The 20,987-nt window shown below is 36.6% G+C and overlaps 1 pseudogene; it reads left to right on the top strand.

Moving 5' to 3' along the window:
- The first annotated feature begins 1,080 nt into the window (after window positions 1-1,080).
- Window positions 1,081-10,281, top strand: LOC107876751 (annotated as a pseudogene).
- Window positions 10,282-20,987: the final 10,706 nt, after the last annotated feature.

Genomic DNA, 20,987 nt, shown 5'->3' with positions numbered 1-20,987 from the left:
ACTTTTCTGCTTGATCTTATTCTTATCAGTTAAATTAATGTCATATTTGGATGTATGACCTTTTGCATCTCCTCTGTTGATTGGTTAAGCATAGAATGGTACGAATATTTTGGCATGTAATTCTTTTCCACTAAAATTTGTGGGCTGGGAAAGTAGCTGCCTGTTCACTCTCATTCAGGTTAAGCATAATGTGGTCATAATTAATGTTTGAGATAATTAATTTTTAGGTTGTAACTTGATCATGAACGACTCTGTTTCCGTTTGCCTTTGTGAGGCTAACTCCCTACTCGTGTTGGAAAAAATCATGCTTTGTATCTATAGTTATTTGCTTCATATGAAAAGCGGAAAACACGATTCTTATTTCCAGTCCTTAGATAGATAATCTTGTTACAGAAAAGGTAGGCTTAGGAAGTTTAGATCTCTCTTAGCTTGGAGGTTTATGGTAGAGGTTTATCATATTTGTATCTTTTTTTTACCATTATATACACACACACGAGTATGGTTTGATGGTTTATTTAGCTACACATTTTAAGCTTGTCTGCTAACCTTCTGACAAATTGATGATGAAGCTAAAACCGACAGCTCTAATTTTATTCTGTGCATGTAAATCTGCCCTTTGCATCAACTTTGAGTTTCTTGTGGATGTAAGGAGGTGGAATTTGGAAACTCCATGAAATAGAAATAGATCAGAGTGTTGTTTGCAGGGACCACCTATAATGTATATACCATCGTTATTGATGATAGGTAAGTTCTGAAAGATATTTACAAAGAAGCTGTATATTAGTTATGTAGTCAGAAGTAAGCTTTTAGCCATTTACATGTTAAATAAAGAATAAAGTTAGCAGTCAGGTTTAGTTTGTGCCACTTTGCATGAATGTCTCTATTTTCTATAGTACCACTGCAGTTAGTAATAGAATTGATATACCTCAGTTTTTATATTTTTTTATTATTTTTAACATTATCCACTTCTTTTGCGGTGAGCACTTTAACTAATTCTAGTGCAACTAAATAACTGTATTATAATTCTAGCCACTTCGTTTCTGTATCTCTCATGTATTTTTGTCTATGAACTATAGGCGATTACTGATAGAAAGGAAATTGGAAAGCTCTGGTGTACCAGAGGAAGAACAAATGAACCTTCTAAAGAAATTGGAGAAAAAATACAGAGTATATCTGACTAAAGCGTCACAAGATATCTGTTGATGATTTTGAGCTTTTGACAATCATAGGAAGAAGATCTTTTGGAAAGGTTTGAGATCCTGTCTCTCTTTATATTGAAAAATATCATTCTCCAGGGATTATGTTTTGTTAGCTGGACCGTTCGACCTTCAGGACTGAATTATATGTTATGAAATAATAAAATCTTACTATTGAGTTGGTTTTTACCCCATACGTTTCAATGATCAACTGTTTCATATACTTAACCAGAAGGAGCATGTTCGATGAATTCATTCCATTCTCATGCAAAATTTACAATCATTTTTTACATTCTCAAGATGCAACAGCAACAATATTTAATTATTAGACCATGCATAATTTAATTGGAGTCACTGATGATGCTTTTCTTTTGGTATCTCTCACTATTCTTATGTAGCTTGGTGTTATAATAATTTCTGTTATTGGGGCACCCAAAGTGTGAAAGTCTTAATTGCTTCCCAAGGCTTCTGTAGTATTCAGGTAAATTACTGCTCTTGGAAGATAAATTTCCTTTGGTCCTTCTATTGGACATTAAGGGCAATGTGGTGCATTAAACTCCTGTTATGCATTGGTTCTGGGGAAGGGATGGATCATATTGCATCTATTGTACATAATCTTATCTTATATTTCTGCAAGAGGTTGTTTCCACATCTTAAATCCGTGACCTCATAGTCACACAGAATGTGTTTCCTGTTTACCAGCCCTGATAATAAGTTGTTGATTCTTATTCAAATCTGTTTTGCAGGTCAGGTTGTGCCGAGATAAAGTATCTGGAAATATATATGCAATGAAGAAGTCGAAAATGCTAAGTAGGGGGCAGGTGAGACCATATCCTTCCTAAGGAGCCAATTACCACTTTGCTCAACAAGAGTTTATTCCTTGTACTTTTCTCTGCTCCTTATATCAATATTTGCAAGGAAATGCAACATACCCTTCTCCTTCTCTTGTGGAAATCCAGCTAAATATGTGACACGGCTGATTTCTCTAAACTCTCCCAATGTTACAGAGCAACTGCTTTTCAGTAGAAGGCTCTTTGCTTTTAATTTAAGTATATCCCCTCCAAATTTCAAGTCATTAATGTTAAAATATGAATTTCTGTACTCCCTTATGTAATACATTGAACCTCTTTCTCTATTTAAATAATTTTCAGTTTACATTAAACCTCTTTCTTTATCTAAATAATTTCCAAACTGGAACAATGAGAAGACATGAAACCTTATCTTCTACAATCCTTCCTCAGACCTCACCCCACCATAACCAATAAAAGCATTCGAGAACAACTACAATTGTCTAGACGTGAGTCCGGAACTAAAATATGCCATGAAACTAAAAAAAGTACCAAAATATGCCATGTATTTAAAATGTTACCATAATATGCTTAACTCTCTTAAGAGAGTTATATGTATTATTTTTAACGAAAGTTCAGAAACGGAGTTAAAATTTTAGAAAAGTACATAACTCTTTTTTTAAGGGAGTTGTGCATTTTTCTTTACATAACTCACTTAAAAAGAGAGTTATGTAATAGAAGTTACATAACTCTCTTTTTAAGTGAGTTATACATTTTTTTTACATAACTCACTTAAAAAGAGAACAAAATGCATAGCTCTCTTTTATATGTCTACAACACATGAAAAAAACTAGACCATACATGAAAAAAACTAGACAGCAATAGTTCAATTATTTCTCATAATTAATATAAGCAAAGGCCAATTCACTTTAATAAGTCTACAACACATGAAAAAAATTAGACGACGATAGTTCTATTTATAAGGCCTTTGCTATGCATTAATTTTGTTCTTTAAGTGAGGTAAAAAAAATGCATAGCTCACTTAAAAAGAGAGTTATGTAACTTCTATTACATAACTCTCTTTTTAAGTGAGTTATGTAAAAGAAATGCATAACTCCCTTAAAAAGAGAGTTATGTACATGCATAACTCCCTTAAAAAGAGAGTTATGTACTTTTCTGAAATTTTTAACTCTGTTTCTGAACTTCTGTTAAAAATAATGCATACAACTCTCTTAAAAGAGAGTTAAGCATATTATGGTAACATTTTAAATATATGACATATTTTGATACTTTTTTAGTTTCACAACGTATTTTGGTCCTGAACTTTCTAGACGTCAGTTTTGTGCATGAAATAACAAGCTCTACTCTTTGTTTTAAGAAGTGATCTGATTTCTTACCATCTCTTTTGTTGAAATAGCTATGATAAACTCACATACTCATATAGAGCTGCCATTATAGCAGCTACTGAGTTCAGAGAGAAGAGAGAAAGAAGAGAAGAGGAGAGAAAGATTAGCTAAGATGGGAGAGAAAGATTAGCTAAGATGGGAATTGTATATATGAAAAGTTAGTTACAATGTGAGGTGATCTCTTATATTTATAGAATCACTCACATGCCCAGCACATGAGCATCTAGAATCTTCTTGATAGCTCACTAACAGCTTACTAACTAACTCTACAATCATCTAACAACTTTTACTAATAAACCAACAAATCAATGTAACAGTGTCAATGCTAACTAACTGCTTATAATAGAAAAATATGAAAATAACCAACTAATATGAACCTACTAACTTCATAATAAGTTTCAACACTCTCCCTCAAATTGCAGGATGCAAAATATTAAGTACACCAAGCTTGTTTTGTAAATGTGAGTGCTGATCATGGCTCAAGCTCTTGGTGAGAATGCTACAATCTGTTGACAACTCTGCACATACATGGGTTGAATCAACCCCTCCTTGATCTTGTCTCTAAATCAACCCCTCCTTGATCTTGTCTCTAATAAAGTGATCGTCCACTTCAATATGTTTGGTCATCTCATAAAATATAGGATTTGCAGCCAGTTGGATAGCTAATTTTCTATCACTATAGACGGTAATAGACTTAGCAATAGGGACCCCTAGTTCTGTAAATAGTCCTTCCAACCATGTTACTTCTGCCAAAGTTGAGGCCATGTTCCTATATTTAACCTCAGCTGAGCTTTTTGAAACAGTATGTTATTTCTTAGACTTCCAAGATATCAATGATCCACTAAATTGCATTACATAACCTGTTATCGATCTCCTAGTATTTGGATATGCAACCCAATCTGAGTCACACTAGCAAACCAATTCTGCAGTGGATTGTGCCTTGAGCCATATACCTTGCCCTACAGTACCTTTTAGATAACTTATCACCCTATTTGCAGCTTCTAGATGTGACTTTTTAGGATATTGCATAAACTAACTAAGTTTTTGTACTGCATAACTAATATCAGGTCTTGTTATGGTTGCATACATCAGCTTTCCAATCAGTCTTTGGTATGATGTCATAACCCTTAAAACTATATCTCCTTTAATACTTGTAGCCTCATCCACTTCAACAAAAGCTAACTTGATATTAATCTCTAATGGAGTGAGAGTTGGCTTAGCACCAGCTAGTCCTATGTCAGATATAAGCTCCAATATATACTTTCTTTGATTCAATATAACTCCACTTGCAAACCTCAAAATTTCAATGCCTAAGAATTACTTAAGCTCACCAAGATCCTTTAGTTTGAACTGCTAATGGAGAGTGCCTTTTGCTACATTTATCATGTCTACATTGTCACCTATTATTAGAAGATCATCTACATAAACCAAAACTTCAACCATTCCTTCTAACTTCTTTAGGGTAAAGATTGAATATTCATAGCTACTTTGAGTAAATTCTGCCTTGAGCAATGCTTTAATAAGCTTTATATTACACTACCTTGATGCTTGCTTAATTCTATATAGTGACTTAATCAGTCTGTAAACTTTTTGTTTCCTGCCCTCCTTGAAACCATCTGGCATCTCCATATATACTTCCTCTTCTAGATTAACTTGTAAAAATGCATTGTAAACATCCATCTGGTACATGCACCATCCTCTTGATACTGCCAAATAAATGACACTTCTCACTGTAACCATTTTGGCCACTAGAGAAAAAGTGCCAGTCCAGTCTCTCTTATTGGCTATAACCTTTGGCCTCTAGCCTTGCCTTAAACCTTTCTATCTCTCCATTGGATTTGTACTTGATCTTGTACACCCATTTTGATCCAATTATATTCTTATCTAGAGAAATATCAAGTACTTCCCAAGTGTGATTGTCTTCAAGGGATCTAACTTCCTGTTCCATAGCTTTAATCCATCTCTTATCTTTACTAGCCTCATTGTAAGATTGTGGTTCAACTTCTACTGACAAACTAGACACAAAACTCTGGTATTTTGAACTAGTATTTTCATAAAAGAGATAGTTTGACATAAGATATCTAGTTCCCCTTCTTTTCTCTGGTGATGCATAGTCCAGCAACCAAGCAGGTTGTTTGATGACTCTTGATGATCTTCTTAGAGCAACTATTGGTGATGAAGATGACTCATCTATACTGGATAAGTTGTATCTTCATCATGATTATCATCATGAGGATATGATAGTGTACCTTCCTCTTGTGGTTCATATGATTGATTATCTACATCTGTGTAAGCTTCCGTTTCTACCTCAACATGAATGGGAAAATTCATCTTAAGGAAATCTGCAGATGATTTTGAGGTGGGATCCTCTACAAAAGGGAATGAATCTTCTTTGAACACCACATCTCTTGTGGTGAAAAACTTGTTAGTACACCAATCCAGCAAGATGCAACCCTTTTAAGTAGTAGAATAACCCAGTAAGACTGCAACCTTAGCTCTTTCTAAGAGCTTATCAGCTTTTGGTAGTACTGAGGCATAGCACTTGCAACCAATAACTCTCAGGTGTGTCAATGATGGGACCTTGCAAAATAACACTTCATAAGGAATTTTACCCTCAATAGCTGAAGATGGTAACCTATTAATAAGATACACCGCAGCCTTAACATTCAAACCCCAAAACTTAATAGGCATCTGTGATTAAAACCTGGTGTCTCTTGCAACATTCAATATCTGCCTATGTTTTCTCTCAACCTCACTATTTTGTTATGGTTTGTATGGGCATCTACTTTGATGTATTATACCTAAAGACTGAAACAACTCTTTACACTTAGAATTAATGAACTCTGTACCATTATCTGACCTCAGTACTTTCACTTAAGCACCAAATTGATTCTGAATTAATGTAAAAAAAAATTTTATGGCTACAACACATTCAGACTTTAATTATAGCAAATGCAACCATGTATATCTCCTATGATCATCAAAAACAGTCAAGAAGTAGTATTTCTTTTCAAAAGTAGGTTTCTTATATGGCCCCCATAGATCCATATGCATAATATCAAAACACTTTACAGCTCTAGATATACTAACATGAAAGATTTGTCTAGTTTGTTTTGCTAATGGGCAAACATTACACTTATTAAGAATATCTACATCAACATTGTGTCGTAACAAATTGAGTGTTCTTAATACCTGGGAATAGGGATGTCCCAGCCTCATATGCCACAAACTGCACTCATGCATCTCTACTTCTGCAACCTGATTTTGATGAGCCACATTATTAAGTAGTCCATTCATTCCACTTACACTCTTGAGGATGTACAATCCTCCCTTTTCCTTACCAATACTCTTCATCTTGCCACTGTGAAGGTCCTAAAACACACAAAAGTCAGGATAAAATAACACAAAACAAGAGAGTTATTTAGTTATCTTAGATACTGACAATAAGTTCAGTTTGAAATTAAGAACATACAATACATCCCTTACAACCTCATTCTTTAGCACCTGTGCTTCTCCTACATGTGATATATTTACCTTATCTCCAATAGGCAGGTTTACTTTATCACATACTGTGCTGTTTATTTTGTGATAGTGTGATAGTACATCCTTGTGCGCAGTCACATGGTGTGTGGCTCTAGAGTCCACTATCCATTCATATGGAACAACATGACTAAAAAGATAAGTAATAGTACCTATCATATTAGTTAGCTCAGAGTCATGTGTATCTTTCTTGATCAATGCTATGATCTGCTTGTATTCATCTTCTGAGAATCCTTGTCCCTTTGCCAGACCGACATTATTATTGTCCTTGCTTCCCTGGTTACTTGATTGATCAGCCAAATATGTTTTCTCTGCTTAAGGTCCAATGAAATTATGAGCTAATAATTGGCTATTGCTTTGACTAGCAGCTAGCTATCCATATCCATATCCACCACCTCTACCTACACTATTATAGAAAGTTTGGTTTGACACTTCTCTTGGATTTTTATAATCACTCTTCTTTTTTTTTTTCCAATCACTTGGATATCCATGTAGCATGTAGCAGTTTTCTCTTGTGTGCCCAGTAAAGTTGCAATAATCACACCTCTTATCATTATACCTTTGTCCTCCATAACTGGTTGATGCCTGATTTCTTCTTCCATGTCCAGAGTCTGTATAATTTTTATATACTTGCATATCAATAGGCTCAGTTCTGTCACTAATAGTTCCAGCACAAGCAAGTTGTTGTATCTCATCCTCAATGATCATTGCATATGCTTGGTTAAGTGTAGGTTTTGTTCCCTTCAATAGTATCTGCCTCTTTGCTTGATCATAAGTGTCATTTAGTCCATTTAGGAATTGTATCAACCTAAACTGATACAAGTGTTCTGAATACTCCTTAGACTTAGGACAATTACATGCGGGAGTTGGTATCACAGTATCATGTTCACTCCACAGGTTCTTCAGCTTAGTGAAGTAGGTTGAAACTGAATCAGTGCCTTGGTGTAAGTTGTTGATTTCCCTGTGTAACTGATATAATCTCATATGATTCACTTTTTCAAATCTCTCCTTAAGATCTTTCCATACCTTATAGGTATTTGTTGCATACATAATACCACTAAGTAACTCTACACTGACTGAGCTCATTAGCCATGATAGAACCACTGCATCACATATCTCCCACTGATCAAGTAACTCTTCTCTATATATATCCTTACAGAAAGTACCAATTACAAAACCATATTTCCTCTTTCCCAAAAGGGCATTTTTCATAGATCTACACCAAATTCCATAATTCTCTGAATCAATCAACTTAATGGGAATTGGTGCAGCTCCTGCTACATCTGATGCTCCCAGAAATAGAAGATCACTAGGATCAATTTTAGGTGTCATGTATACTTTACAGGTTACGACTAAGTATAAATCAGAAACAATCACAAAATTCAAGGTTTGAAACTTGTAATCAAATATCTATGACTCAGAAATGAAGATCTATCTCTTCTCATCTTATTAGCTCACAAACAGAAATCACAAACAAAAAACTCACTGTATTGATGATGTATTCACACTCGATTATTATTTATATAGTTCCATGATCTTCATAGCTCTGATACCATATTGAAATATCTATTATAAACTCACACACTCATACATAACTTCTATTGTAGCAGCTACTGAGTTCAGAGAGAAGAGAGGAAGAAAAGAAGAGGAGAGAAGCTAAGATGGGAATTGTATATATGAAAAGTTAGTTACAATGTGAGTTAATCTCTTCTATTTATAGACTCACTTACATGCTCAGTATATGAGCATCTAGATGCTTCCTGACAGCTCACTAACATCTCCCTAACTAACTCTACAATCAGCTAACAACTTCGACTAATAAACCAACAAATCAATGTAACAGTGTCAATACTAACTAACTGCTTATAACAGAAAATTGTGATAATAACCAACTAATATGAACCTACTAACTTCATAATAAGTTTCAACATCTTTGCATTACAGGTTGAACATGTTAGGGCCGAAAGGAATTTGCTTGCTGAAGTAGCGATCCAGTTTATTGTAAAACTTTTTTATTCTTTCCAAGATGCTGACTACTTATATTTAGTAATGGAATATCTTCCTGGTGGTAATATGATGACACTGTTGATGAGGAAGGAGACATTAACTGAGACAGTCATAAGATTTTACATTGCTCAAAGTGTTTTGGCCATAGAGTCTATTCATAAGCATAACTACATTCACAGGTAGTTAATCTGTACTTGGTAAACAATAGTGGTATACACTAGAGACCTCTACGAAAGATCTGAAATCATCTCAATGGATTATGTTTTTTACATAATGCTTTTTTGCAGGGATATTAAACCTGATAATCTTCTTTTGGACAAACATGGCCACGTGAGGCTCTTTGATTTTGGTCTATGCAAGCCCCTTGACTGTTCGAATTTATAGCCTATAACTGAAAATAAAATGATGGATGTTGAGAAAAGGGGATCTGCTAACAAGTGAACTGGTTGGAATAGCTCCCTTGAACAACTGCAGCATTGGCAAATAAATAGGAGAAAATTAGTAATTAATAACAGAAACACAGCTTATCTCATAAATTATGAACTTAAATCCAGAAGCCTTATTTTGGTTTATTTCTCAAGGATCATAGATGTGCAGAATAAAAATTAAAAATTGGAAAAAAGTAATATGTAGCACCAGAACAATTATATGTAGTACTAGAACAATTGGTTCTAGGAGAATAACATACTTCTCTCCATAAGTTTAGGATCTGGACTTGCATATTATAGCTTCACATGAGTAATGGAAATGAACTAGAAAAATCATTTACTATTCCAAGAAATGACCTTTTGTTGCTACCTTAATTCCATAACACATTTGTTAATTAGTTCCCAGAACCTTTAATAGATCCTTGTGGTCGAACCCTTCCCCGGACCCTGTGCATAGCAGTTGCTTTAGTACATCGGACTACCTTTTTTGCAGAACCTTTAATGCTACCTGTTTCTCTGGCAAGCATTTCCAATAGTGCGCACTCCTGACTATATTGCTCCAAAGTTTTTACTGAAGAAAGGTTATGGAGTGGAATGTGATTAGTTATTTTTCTTATTTATGATTGATGTGGATTTTGATTAGTTGGTTTTTTAAAACTTTTGATTGCTTTCCTTTTCATAGTTTAAACATCATGTACTGGTTACTGAACATATCGCACATGTTTCACTTTATATTCTTTCTTTTAGGTATAATAACCTTGATTAACCAAAGTAAAGGCTGTAGGCTTAATTCATTATCCTCTTTCTTCTTTTTTTGGCTTCATTCAGGTTGTCACTTAGAGACATCATGTATGAGATGCTCATTGGTTATCCCTCTTTCTACTCAGAAGACCCAATAACATATAGAAAGGTATAGTGTTCCGCAAAAGTGTGTTCCAATTCTTTGATACGAGTATCATGGGCTCGAGACCTATCACTAGGAGCCAAGCTCGGTAACTACAAAGGCTTCAAGGAATGTTTATGAAAATAGACATGTTTGAGCATGTTGTGAATCTGCCCAAAGGAGTATATGCATTGACATGTGAGGGCTTGCCTTAGGTGCTCTAAAATACACCCAAGGCTGCCTAGGTTGCACTCCAAACCCCCCCCCCCCCTCCTCATTAAGGGTAGAGGAGTCTTTTGTATCACTTTTTGTACTAGACTATATAAAGGATTCTCTTAGTCTTTTGTTGCCAGTTATTTCATTTTTAAAGTTGTACTATCTTGAAACATCATCCTCTTAAGAGAGAGTAGACCACCCGAACCTAACATCACAAGTAAAGGTTCCTCTTGTGTTGTGTATTAGCTAGAAACGTGAGTTCTTGAGTGAACTGAGCTCCTCTTGGGTTTACGTAAGAACTTGGTGTTAGTTTACATGTTTGTAGGGGTTTTATAGTTTAATATACTCTATAGTTCTTACCTTACATGTTCTCTATATGTCAAGTTATTTATCCTTTATCTCTTAAGTTAATTGGTGTTTGTTGTTTCCGTTTGGTGTCTTGTACATGTGGACTGTTGTGAGATTAGAGATAAGGCTGGTTGTGTTCCTACACTACCAATATTGGGCTCTCTAAGTCGAAATATAAGAAAAAAATAAAAATAAAAACAATTGAAGTGTTCTTGTTCTTGGCCAAGTGTTCTTGGTGTTGTTGTTGTTTGGCCGAGAATAGTTTCTAGATTTAGGTGTGTTGTTGTTTGTATTAGTGGTTTATTGTGTTAGGTTATTGTTCACTAACACCCCTTGAGTCTAAGTCCAATATTTGAGCTCTTCACAAAGTGTTGTTGAAAGGTTAGACGGCTAAAAGTTGTTGTAGTTCATGTTGTTGTTGAAGTGGTGTTAAAAAAAAAGTTGTTTGATTTTTAAAAGAGAAAAGGAAGACAAGACTTTGTGTTTGTCTTGAAAACACTTTCAAGACAACACCAAATTGGTAAAATAAAAAGAGATGTTCAAAAAGCAAACATACTAAAAGGGAGTAGAACACTTTTCAAGGATAGCCAAAAGAAGAAAGAGACAAAGCTACCTCAAAAAGTTGTTTTGCCAAAAAGGTGTAAGTTGGTGAAAAGTTGATAGGAGCCTTTTGACTCTTGAAAAGAGTATCCAAAGTCTTGTCCACTAACACCAAAACCCGAAAATTCATCATCAAAGGAGTAAGATTGAACAACTCACATCTTGAACTAACACACTTCAACTTCAACAACAATAGTCAACGGCCAAACATTGTAGGCCACATCAACAACAAGACTTAAGTTCTTGGAAATTCCTAGTTTCTTTCCTTGTCTCCAATAGTTTCATTTTTATTGACTCCTATACTAGTTGGAAGCTAGTAATAATCTACTAAGTTGTGAACTAGATTTTGAGTACTTCTTTCATGTTAGCTTTACTTGTGGTGCTTTGTTCATTTATAACTCGTAGTTGATATTTATTCAAGTACGTACAAAACTTTGTTGAGCCTTCAAACCAACCTAAGAGTAGACTCATTCCCAAGTTCTCACAAGTTGATAGCCGATTTACAACACTTGAAGAACCAAGTCTAAGGAAGCAGAGTGTGAAGAGTGTGTGAGAGTGATTTGAACTAACGTTTGTTTGTTTTGTAGGTACAAGTGTAAATGGAACCCAAAACTTCCAATGCTCTAACTGTGGACAATAATGTCATAAATGTTGTCTTGGATAGTCTTAAAACTTAGTCTTGAGACTTGGCTAGGGTGAGTGCAAATGTTGAGAAGTTGAGATCGGATGTGATCTCCACAAGAAGGAGGTTGGAGAGGGTGGAAAGCCAAAGGAGTTCTCAACCATCTACCCCTCAAAACTCCTCACCTAAAATTACTCCCGAAGCCTTGCACCAAAGGTTGTACCCACTAAGTACTACAAACCAAGTCAACCTATACTCCCAAAGCCATGAACAAGATGGACCTAGCCATTTCTCACTCAACTAATTCCCACAAGAAGGACTTCAAACCCAAATACCACCCTTAAACCCAAATTTTCCCACTCTAAAATCCTCTAATTCAAAGACCTCCTCCACTAAATGCAAACCAACTTACCAAATTCTAATTTTCCAAAATCCACCCATTCAATAAGAGGGGTACGGTAGAGAGAACCACAGGAAAGGGTATGGAGTGTATGATGATCCTTACTTGATGGAAGATGGGATTAGAGGTAGAAGGATGGAGCCTAGGGGAAACCATGGGATTGAAGGTAGAGTTGTACAAGGTGCTAGAGATAGGGATGTAGGCCTTAACACTATCAAAATGGGACTTCCAATCTTCAGAGGAGAAAGTGATCCCGAAGAGTTTCTTGCATGTGAATTCACATGTGAGAGGGTTTTCCAAGTGAGTGATCTTATGGAGGAGAAGAATAGTTGTTATGTAATTGCTCATTTTGAGAGATATGATAACACATGGTTGGAGTATGTTAAATATTTTAGAAATGTCTTGATTGAAGGGCAACCCTCTCCTTGGTTTCCACAAGGTATCTTATGAGGCAAAGATATCTTCCCAAAAGTTACCAACATGAACTCCTTGCTAAATTGTACAATTTGAAGCAAGGAAACTAGAGTGTAATGGATAACTGTGATGAGTTTCAACAAGTCATTTTGAAACTTGATCATAGAGGGAAGAAAGTGAGCCACGACATCATTTAGTTCAAGGTTGGCCTAAACAAAGAAATTTCTACGCACATGACACTTCATAAGTTTGAGACTATTGAAGGGATCTTTCAAGTGGCATTAGAGATTGAAAGAGAGAATGAATAGAGGTCTATATACAAGACCAAGAGTTACCAAGGGTCCATGGGTTGGACCAATAACAAAGAGGTGATTCCATCAACTACGGGGTGGAACAAGTCCAATCCTCCTCCATCAAATTCTCCTCAATCCATGCACAGGGCTTCCCAACATCAACCTCCAAGACATGAAGATAAAATAGGTACTACTCCAATTCCAAGGGATTCTAATATTTCAAATACCACGGGTGGGGACACAAGTCTAGTGAGTGTCCTAATCGGAGAAATGTGATCCTAAGGAAGGGAAAATTATATTTCTTAGGGGAAGAAGTGGGACTTGAAGCGGTTGAGAATAATGAGTCTCTCAAGAGGAGAGAGGGGGCAAGCCGAGAGGCCTAATGACAATGATGAGAAAAAAGTTTGGCCTCAAGAGGGTGAACTTTTAGTACTTATTTATGTTGTATAGAGAGTTATGATTAACAAGGTGTTGGATGATCCAAGCCAACGGGAAAACCTCTTTCATAATAAATGTCTTATTAAGGAGAGTGTGTGTTCCTTGATTGTTGATAGTGGAAGTTGTTCCAATGTGGCTAGTACCACGTTGGTGAAACAGTTGAAGTTGCCAACTACTCCACATGTAAGTCCGTATAAGCTCCAATGGTTGAATGAATATGGAGAATTGAAAGTAACCCGTCAAATAGTGATTTGGTTAAAAGTTGGAAACTATGAAGATGAGGTACTTTGTGGCATCATTCCAATTCAAGCTTGTCACTTCTTGTTGGGTCGGCCATGGCAATATGATAGGTCGACCAAGCATGATAGCCGAACCAATTACTATTCTTTTGAGTTCAAGGGTCGAGAGTACAACCTCCAACCACTTTTACCATCATAAGTATGTGAGTCTCACCAACAATTGAAGGGCTTAAAAAGAAAGAAAAGAAAGGAGAAGGAACTCAAGGGTAGAGGTGTTGAATCCGAGAGTAGAAGGAGTGAGGAAGAAGAGGGAGTTTCGGCCTTAAAGGGTAGGGATTCTATGATAATGTTGGCTCAGAAGGGAGTCCTTTACACGGAGTATGATAATACCGCTCCTATGTTACTTTTGGCTCATGTTTTTGACATTAACTCATCCACTTTCCCTATCCCTTCTTCTATTTCTAGTGTTTTGCAGGAATTTGAAGATGTATTTCTGAAATGCCCCGAATCTGTTACCCAGAATGCTACCCGATGCTCATAACCCCGCAGGACCACAAGCTAACCCATGACTAATATTTGTACCTATATACTGCATAATATACTATAAAATGCAAAAACATAAACTTAAAGGACATAAGGTTAAAACTGAGGCATAATATCTAATAAAAAGTATAACATCTGAATGGGGTATGAAATACCCAAAACAACTGAAATAAACTAACTGAATATGATAATCTGAAAAGCCTCTAACTTACTGATCTGTCTGAATAAGGAGTTGATGGGACATATCCCCAACTAACTCCAACTAATAAACTAATTAATGAAATAGTAAAGTAATGATCATGTCCTCGAAAGATAAGGACACACTTCTAACTATGGCTGCTGAGACTGGAATGCTACTGGTGCTCGTGTCTCTGAACCTATGGTATAAAACACCTTAGAGCGAATGCATCAGTACAATTGAATGTACTAGAATGCATGTGAGGTAGGCAAAATGCATGGGGTTCATATGCATGAATAATAATAATAATAATAGACTGACTATCATGAGCGTGAGAATACATGCATGAGACATAATAACTGGCACTGATACCATGATAACATGATTACTAAATCTGAATACTGATAATATGAGTAACTGGATCTGACAGACCTAAATCTGATAGAATTATCTAAGTTTCGTACTATATCTGAGTTGACTGTATCTGATAGTCCTAAAATCTAAAAAACTATCTGAGTTCTTTTACTGGGACTGATACTCAAACTGTGGAAAGTAGTTATCTAACTGACATGCCCTAAATTGTGCTATAATAGCTGAGCTGGGGTCCAATCTGTGCCTGATTAAAAGGGTGTCAATACCGTGCCACTAGTAAGGACAACACATGAGTGACCCTCAACTAGCAAGTTACTCCAATGAGAACGGTGGGAACCCTCAACTAGCAGGTTAAGCCACCTCATCTACCCTCACTAGTAGGTATGATGTCTCAACCTATGCTAGCTACGTAGTTCTGGAATGCAAGGACTGCTTCTAAGCATCACACCCTCTACTGGCAAGTGAGTTCCCATCCTTGGGTCACTCAGTGCTAATTTCTACTCCCATCTGAATAGACACTGAACATGTTAACTGATCTAAACATGGACTGAGTTACTGAATCCCGTTGACTGATGGAATACTACTGATACCTAACAACTGACTGAGTTCATAAGAACATTGAGATTTCCTAAGTCATAAGATTGTCTGAAGTCTAAGGATCATGGATTGACTGAGAGTATCATGAAAACATGAAATGGCTCTAGGCACACAGCTAATATTTTGGGTACAAGTAACCCCAAGACTCGATAGAAAGAAACTGACAAAGCATGGTTTTCTTGAATACATGACCAACATCACAATCCATAATTCATTTTTTGAGGAATTTCATCAAACATGTGATATGCATAAACTTGTACATAAATGGAGATTTCATAATATCATCCTAGTTGGGAAATTTTCTTTTACATAGGAATTTAATCAAACACATGGTAGGCATAGTATATGTAGATAACATTATGTAACAAACAAACATCATGATTCACCTCCAATTTCATCATTCAAAGGTTTGAATCATAGGTTTACATAAAGCTACACCTATACTAATTAATTCCACATGAAATTAATCACCGAACACGGATTAGAATTCAATTAGTCATTATCAGCATGAAGAAAAGAAACCCAACATGAAATTCATGAACTTAGAAAAGAGATTTTTGGGCTTAATGGACGAAAAGAGTCCATGAATGAACAGTATCCATACCTGGTAATGAGTTTCTTGAAGTTCTTGAACTTGAAGAATGTGAATCTCTTAGTTCTTGGAGAAGATTTGGATTTTATTCTTGGAGATTAATGTTAGAGAGAAAATCCTAATTTTGTTGTTGTGAAATAATAATGAACAAATAAGCTGAGGTCAAATTTAACTGGGTATATAAATAGGTGGTAAAAGACCAAAATACCCCTTTAAAAATGACTTAAAAATATTGAGTGGGACATACAATAGTGGGATACAACGATCCATCGGACTCACCATCGAATTGGAACCAGAACTGGGACCTAATGCCTTGGTGCGATGGTCCGTCGCTAGCTCGATGGTCCATCTGACCTCTCCCTCGTACTCATCCAAAGAGTAGACTTACTACCTCGATGCAACAGTGGGGTACGATGGCCCATCGCTAGTCTGACGGTCCGTCCGCCTTCACCGTCACATCTGGGCGGTTTTGACTGCCTGAGTAAAACGTTCATAACTTCCTCGTCCAATGTTAGATTTTGATGAAATTGGTATTGATGGAAAGCTTATTCAATTTACCACATGACAAAAAGTGAAAATATTAAAAATACTATTTATACAAAAGTAGATTCATACTTCAAAGCAAGTTCTAACATTCTTGAGATGATTTCAAGCTAGGAAATGGTATGGGGTATTACAATATCTCCCCCTTGAGAACATTCATCCTCAATTGAGACTGAGAGTGAGGAGAAGAACATAAACTAACGTACATATTGAACATGAATAACTGAAACATGATCTCATGACTGACATGACTGATAAGATGAACATATCATACTAAACATGCATATCTGATGCATGGGTAACTGATTCATGAATGCATGGCTGAGTGTTCTGTGGAGCTAAGTTTCTCTCAATGAGAATGCATGTCTAATGCACAATTATATAACTGAACTATACATGAATGCATTACTGAACTATGCAATGGTATTAAATACCAAGTTTATAACGGGATTTTGAACATGAATTGAATACTAAGCTTGTAACTGAAGTCTCAACATGAAACTAAAAAGCTTAAGGAGAACTATTACCTTGAGCTTGATCTGAGTTTACGGAAAAGAGGTGAGGATACTTTGTATGTATGTCTGCTTCTTCTTCCCAAGTAGCTCCCTCAACGAATTGATTTCACTAAAGAACTTTGACTAGAGGGACTTCTTTGTTCCTCAGTCAACGAGTCTGATAGTCTAGGATTTCGACTGAAATCTCTCCATAGGGGATGCAAGAGACGAAAATACCTCAACAAACAATCTATAATAGCCAGCCAAACCCAAGAAACTCCTGATATATAATGGAGAGATAGGGCGAGGAAAGTTTCTTACTGCTTTGGTCTTTTGAGGATCTACTCTAATGCCATCACCAAAAATGATATGACCAAGGAAGGCTACCGACCTTAGCTAGAATTCATATTTACTGAATTTCGTGAACATCTGATGATCTCTGAGAGTCTGAAGTACTGTTCTGAGATAGTCTGTATGATCTCGCTCACTGCGAGAATAGACCAGAATATCATCTATGAAGACTATGATGAACATGTCCAAGTACTGCTTGAACACACGATTCATCAAGTTCATGAAAGCAGCTGGAGCATTGTAAGACTAAAGGATATGACTAGAAATTTGAAGTGACCATATTGAGTATGGAAAGCTTTTTTCAGAATGTCACATTCTGTAAATCTAAGCTGATGATAAGTTGATCTGAGGTTTATCTTAGAGAAATAGCTAGCACCCTAAAGTTGTCCAAAAAAGTCATCGATTCTGGGATGAGGATACTTATTTTTTATCGTGACTTTATTGAGCTGACGGTAATCAATGCACATTCTGAGAGAATCGTCTTTCTTGCACATGAATAAGACTGGTGCGCCCCACGGGGACACATAGGTCCTGATGAATCCCTTATCTAAGAGATCCTTCAACTGTTCTTTCAATACTCTGAGTTCTTCTAATGCCATCTTGTATGGCGGAATAGATATAGGCTGAGTATCTGGAAGAATATCAATACCAAAGTCTATTTCCCTTTCAAGAGGAATCCCTGGAAGATCTTTGGAGGAAAGATATTTGAATATTCATTCACGACTGGGACTAAATCAAAACTGGGATTTTTGAAGCTAGAGTCCTTAACACGAACAAGATGATAGAAACATCCCTTAGATACTATTTTTCTTACCCGAAGGTAGGGAACAAGCGAACCTCTAAAAGCGGATACACTACCCTTTTACTCAAGGACGGGCTCATTCAGAAACTAAAACTAGACTATTCTATTTCTGCGGTCGACTATAGCATAGAAGAAATGAAACCAATCCATTCTGAGGATGACATCAAAATCATACATCTCTAAGTCGACCAAGTCTGCTGAAGTGACTTTCTGAAATATCATAACCAGGAAGTTTCTATATACCCGCCGGACTATGATGGTTTTACCCACTGGGGTAAAACATGAAAAGGGCTCTGCTAGAATTTCAGGACTGGTTCTGAAATCGCCTGCTATATAAGGAGTAACAAAAGACAAAGAAGCACTTGGATCTAGCAAAGCGTAAACATTCACATCAAAAATCTATAATGTACCAGTAACACATCAGGAGAATTTTCCTGATCTTACCGGGACTAGAGAGCATAGAGTCTGTTTGGGCATTGCCCACTAGTAGAACTGGAGGTGCCGCCCTATTGATTTAGGTGATCGGACTGAGCTGAGGAGCAGTTTTGTTGACCCCGCGGACCTGACTGTAGATAATCTCTAACACTGTGGCCTAGCTTGCCATAACCAAAATAGGTATCACTACCAGCTCTGCAAGTACCCTGGTGGTTCTTGCCACAAGTCTAACAAAGAGGATAGGTGTGAGCACTGCTAACACTACCCTGAGACTTAGATCTTGGCATTCTATCTTTGAACTTAGGTATAGGAGCACTAGCTAAGGAGGGAACTTGAACTGATAACTTAGGATGAAACTGAGAATGGTTTCCTCCTACTGACTTGGGTTGAGCAAAGTTGAAACTACCTGTCCTTGCTCTCTTATTCTGCTTCTCCTGGATCTTAATCTTTTGCTCCTCTATCTACTGAGCATGAGTAATAATCCTGGCTAAATTTATGTCACTATTCAGCATGGCGGATCTACACGTATTAACCACGCTATCATTCTTCCTTGAAGTGAACTTACTCATCTTGGCCCTGCTATCAACAACCACATGAGGGGTATATCTGGCTAATTGAGTAAACTTAAGAGAATACTCTTTCATCGTCATGTTCTGAGGTTGATGAATTCTAGCACCTTAGCTTCTCTAAGCTCTAGGGGAAAGAATCTATCAAGGAAAGCAGAAGAAAAATCCTCCCACTAGACTGACCCTGCATCATCTGCCCTCTCAGACTTCCACTGTTTGAACCAAGTGTGAGCAACATCCTACAACTGGTATGTATCTAGCTCAGCACTCTCTCTATAAATAACCCCCATTATTTTTGTAACTTTTTGCACCTGATCTAGGAATTCCTAAGGGTCCTCGTCTGACTTAGACCTGAGAAAGAATGGAGGATTCATTCGGGTGTAGTCCTGAATCCTGGCTACGGCTGAATTGGACACTAGGTTAGCTAGAACAATATCTAGTCGTTCATTCGGAGCAGCAACTAGTTGAGCAAGAGTAGTGAATATGACCCTAAACTCCATATGAGAAACATATTCGCCCAAAGGTTCTTTGGGCTGAGGGGCTGACTGATTTCCATTTCTTATTTTAGGAGGCATATTCAGTAGAAGAAAAGGAGAAATGGATTAGACTGAGAGATTGACTTAAGATTATGCTCACTGGTATGCCTGAGTACTGAAAGAAGGGAAACTATTCATAAAACATCTTATAGCCTCCTGCACATAAACGTGGCGTGCAATACACCCATGCACAAGACTCTACTAGATGTGGCTTTCATACTTCCTAGGACTTTATTGAACCTTAGGATCTGATACCAAGTTTGTAACGCCCCAAATCTGGGACCCAGAATGCTACACGGTGCTCATGACCTCGAAGGACCACAAGCTAACCCATGACTGATATATGTACCTGTATACTATATAATATACTGTAAAATGTGGAAACATGAACTGAAAGGCCATAAGGTTCAAATTAAGGAATAATATCTGATAAAAAGTATAACATCTGAATGGGGTATGAAAAACCTAAAACAACTAAAATAAACTAACTGAATATGATAGTCTGAAAAGCCTTTAACTTACTGAGTTGTCTAAATAAGGAGTCGATAGGACATGTCCCCAACTAAATCCAACTAATAAGCAAATTAATGAAATAGTAAAGTAATGATCATGTCCTCGAAAGATGAGGACTCACTTCTAACTCTGACTACTGAGATTGGAATACTATTGGTGCTCTGGAGCTCGTGTCTCTAAACCTATGGTATAAAACACCATAGTGTGAATCTGTCAGTATGACTGAATATACTAGTATGCATGTGAGGTAGGTTAAATGCATGGGTTTCATATGCATGAACAATAATAATAACAGACTGACTATCATGAGTGTGAGAATATATGCATGACACATAATAACTGATACTAATATCGTGATAACATGATTACTGAATCTGAATACTAATAATATGATCGACTGTATCTGATAGTCCTGAATCTGATAGAACTATCTGAGTTTCATACTGTATCTGAGTTGACTATATCTGATAGTCCTAAAATCTGAAGAACTATCTGAGTTCTTTTACTAAGACTGATACTAAAATTATGGGAAGTAGTTATCTAATTGTCATGCCCCAAATTGCACTATAATAGTTGAGTTGGTGTCTAATAAGTGCCCTAATTAGAAGGGTGTGAATACCGTGCCACTGGTAAGGCAACACGTGTGT

Source organism: Capsicum annuum, chromosome 7, assembly GCF_002878395.1.
Source record: "Capsicum annuum cultivar UCD-10X-F1 chromosome 7, UCD10Xv1.1, whole genome shotgun sequence".
NCBI lineage: Eukaryota > Viridiplantae > Streptophyta > Magnoliopsida > Solanales > Solanaceae > Capsicum > Capsicum annuum.
Note: the sequence above shows the minus strand (reverse complement) of the source record. Positions and strands in the feature narration are given on the sequence as shown.